This window comes from Diospyros lotus, chromosome 6, assembly GCF_014633365.1.
Source record: "Diospyros lotus cultivar Yz01 chromosome 6, ASM1463336v1, whole genome shotgun sequence".
NCBI lineage: Eukaryota > Viridiplantae > Streptophyta > Magnoliopsida > Ericales > Ebenaceae > Diospyros > Diospyros lotus.
This window is the reverse complement of record NC_068343.1, coordinates 31,949,933-31,954,141: the sequence shown is the minus strand read 5'-3', so window position 1 is coordinate 31,954,141 and position 4,209 is coordinate 31,949,933.

Below are 4,209 nucleotides of genomic sequence, written 5' to 3'. Positions count from 1 at the left end.
GATTCTAAGTGGTGCCTTCAAGTTCATCAAGGGACGGACCGGCTCCCTCTTAAGGGTTCTCTCGTGTGCTTTTCTTCCATCTTTGGAAATCTTCTCGTCAGCCGGTATTCCTTTGCCTCTCTTCTCTTATTTTTTGTGGCTTTTTCTTGTCTCTCTTCCCATGTCACGTTGCTTTGGTAAGTCAATCTCCATGGCTTCTTCTAGCAACTCAGATGGGAATAGTTCGGACTCTTCCAGCTCCTCTAGCTCCTCTTCCTAGTCTGGTAGGCAAATAGGAGACGCTGGGACCTCTCGACCTCGTCCTCATGCCCTATCTTTTGATAATGATACCGACACAGAGTTAGAGCTCCACCATAACGGTCTCCCTGATGACCTAACCCCTGCCTATTCTTCCTTGTCCGAGGATGAGGTCTTCGGACTCGCCCGAAAATATCATCTCCCCATTACAGGCTATTGGTATTCTACTCCCTCCAACCTTAGAGCCCATCAATCCCCTCCGGGGGCTTTAACCATCTATGAAACCTCTCTTGAAGCAGGGTGTCGGTTCCCTTTCGAAAGCACCCTTGCCGAGATCTTTCGACTCGTAGGATTATCTCCTTCTCAACTAGTGCCCAACGGGTGGAGGAACTTAGTATCTTTCGTTATATGTTGTCGAGGGAGAGGTATTGTCCCCAAAGCTAAACTCTTTTTAAAATTATTTCACCTTGTATGTGTTGATAAGTCCGAGTTTCGCTATTCTTTCATGGCATACCCTGGCTGTAAGTTTCTCGTAGACACCCCGTCCTCCTTAAAAGGTTGGAAAAATCGATATTTTTTTATGGGATCCGGCTCCGCTACTATGGGTGTGCCCACTGCCTGGCGTCGGCCTTCCCGTAAGAATTTCCCTCGTGAAATGACCCCTTTAGAGAGGAGGGACGCCGAGCTTTTGATGGGTTTGGAGCACGTCAGTACCGCCAGGTTGATTAACGAACAAACCCTGTTTCTTGGGGGTCTATGTCGATACCCCTACCCAGCAGCCGACACTCCCTTAGGTTGATTTTTTTCGTTCTCTCGCTCCGCTTCTTGTTTCTAATTTCTGCTTGCTTCCTTATTCTGACATTTGATCTTATTTTGCTTTGCAGCCAAGATGATCGATGATGCGGAGCTGTGGGGGACCGACAAACAGGCTGCTGAAGAGGCCAAACGGGCCCGGAAGAATGCCAAGAGGCATACTCGAGACTCCAGGCTCCCACCTCGGCACAAGAAATCAAAAGCATCCGGGTCCTGCTCTTCTCTGCCCCACACCGAGACAGGAGGCTCTCAGGGCACCGAGCCCCTCTCTGACCTGCTTGAAGAAGAGGCGCCTATTCCCGCCAGGGCTCTTCACCGACCCAACTGGAATGTCCATGAAACAGACCACAGCAGCGAGGCTTGGGTGGCGACTCAGCTTATTCAGGGCCTTCCCACTCGGGCAGACATGGAGGGGGCCGCCGACCTGACTTCGGAGACCTTGGAGTCTTGCTACGGCCAGGGCTTGGTTCAGGTTAGCCCTTCGGACTTTTAATATAGAGAACTCTCGTCCCCTATATTCTAACTTTGTGCTATTTGAACAGAGTATTGTCGCTCATAACGAGCTCCAAAGGCGAATGACGAGAAATTCACAAAAGATGTTGGAGATGGATAATGCCCTTGCCGACTGCCATAGAACCATCGAGCAGCGGGACGAGGATCTGAGGGCTCAACATCAACGAAACGAGGAGCTTGAGGGACGCTTTCAGGGGCTCGAGATTAGCCACCATGCCCTGGAGGAAGAGTTAGGACGGACTCGGGAGCACAACCGGGAGATTGAAGAGAAGTATGCCAACCCCACCCAACTCCCTGAGGTGAGAGGATTTATTAGGCATGAGCTGCAAGGGGTATGGAAGAGAGGTTTCACTCGCTGCACGGAAGAGGTGCAAAGAGCCTATCCCGACCTCAGTTTTGCTCCTATCAGGTCCATGGAGGATGTGATCGCCGAGCTCAGCCGAGCATCATCCTCCCAAGCCCCAGCAAACGAATCAGAGGAGTCCGAAGAAAAAGAAACCTAGTTGTTCGTTGCATGTATCTTCTTTCCCCAAGTTTGGGTTATATTGGACTTCTGATCTTTCATTGAAAAAATGCTTCGTAGTTATGCCTTTTTTGTAATAGTTTGAGCCAAGTGATCTCTGTTACCTGATTTCTCGCTCCTCCATTTTGCTTTTATTTTAGGGGTGGCCCCATTGGGGCCATATCTGACCCTTGACTCTTCCTTTTCATTAGGGGTGGTCCTCCCAAGCCATATTTGACCCGTGACTTTTCTTTTTTATTAGGGGTGGTCCCCCGAGGCCATATCTGACCCGTGACTTTTCCTTGTTATTAGGGGTGGTCCCTTGAGGCCATATTTGACCCGTGACTCTTCCTTGTTATTAGGGGTGGTCCCCTGAGGCCATATTTGACCCTTTTTTCTTGCTAACTCCAGTGGGGATGAAAAGACTCAAAAATTTGGAGGCCACTGAGTTCGGGGAAGGGAAAACCTTTCCTTCCTTTTTGCCTCTTGCCCCCTCTTCTTATTATTTTTTATATTCCGTAGGACAGTCTGCACATATAAAAAGAACAATAATGAGGTTTTATTGAGAAACATACATAACTTCAAGAACCTTGGGGGTAACCCATTATTGATAAAATTTCCTCAAGTTTTGAATATTCCACGCATTCTTTATTGGAGTGCCGTCCATAGTTCCAAGCCGGTATGCCCCAGGGCTGAGGGTCTCGGTAACCCGGTAGGGGCCTTCCCAAGTCGGCGACAACTTGTTGGAGTCTCGGGGGTTGCTCACACTCGCTCGTCGAAGGACCAATTCGCCAGGTAGAAAACTCCGAGCTTTCACCCTTCGATTATAGTACCTCTCAATTCTCTGATTATAAACCGCTTGGCGGACCCTTGCCTCATCCCGAAGCTCCTCCACTGTATCTAAATTACTCCTCAAGGCTTGTTCATTGGATTCTGGATCAAAATGCTCCACCCTAAAAGTTGGGATCTCGATCTCTACCGGAATAAGGGCCTCTGAGCCGTAACATAAGTTAAATGGGGTCTCTCCGGTGGACCCCCTCCTCGTGGTCCGGTAGGACCAGAGGATGCTCGGTAACTCGTCCACCCAACTTCCATCTGCCTTGTCCACCCGGGCTTTTAATCCATGGAGCATAGTCCTATTGGCAAGCTCAATCTGTTCGTTAGCCTGTGGATGAGCTACTGAGGTGAAGTGCTGCTTGATCCCCAATTCTTGACACCATTCATTGATCGTCCGATCTGTGAATTGGGTCCCATTATCTGAAACAATCACCCGCGGGATCCCGAACCGACAAACCAGGTTCTTCCATAAAAATTGCTTCACTTTTCGCGCAGTGATGGAGGCCAGGGGCTCGGCCTCTATCCATTTAGAGAAGTAATCTATCGCTGCGATCAAGAATTTTACTTGACCTGCGGCAGGCGGGAACGGACCCAGAATATCAATCCCCCATTGGGCGAAGGGGCACGACTGAACTAGGTGGGTGAGCATGGCGCTAGGAACATGAATTAGGTTGGAGACCCGTTGGCATCTTTCACATTTCTTGACCAGCTGCTCTGCATCAGACACCATAGTCGGCCAGTAGTACCCTTGTCGAAGGGCTTTTTGATAAAGAGTTCGGGCTCCTATGTGACTCCCACATATTCCCTCATGGATCTCTCTTAAAACATAATCAGCCTCACGTGGCTTTACACACTTCAAGAGTGGTTGAGTGAAGGATCTCTTGTACAACTCTTCGTTGATTAGTATAAATTTTTGGGCCCTCCTTTTTAGCTCCCGGGCCTCTAAGTCACTCTCTAATAGCTTTCCATCCTTCAAATAACTAACAAAAGGGTCCATCCAACTTGGCTCTAGATCGAGACATAGCTGCTCCACCATCTCATCAATGCTTCTTTGAGGTAATGTCTCAATAAGAATCTGTCTAGAATTGGTTGGAAAAGAGGCCGATGCGATCCGGGACAAAGTGTCTGCTTCCATATTCTGGGATCGAGGCACATGCTCAATCTTTACAGATTGAAACCGACTCATCAGTTCCTGAACGAAAACCAAATATTTGGACATGTGGTCCTCCCTAGCCTCGTATTCTCCCTTCACCTGCTGAACAACAAGGTTAGAATCAGATTGTATGTTGAGATGCTTCGCCCCAAGC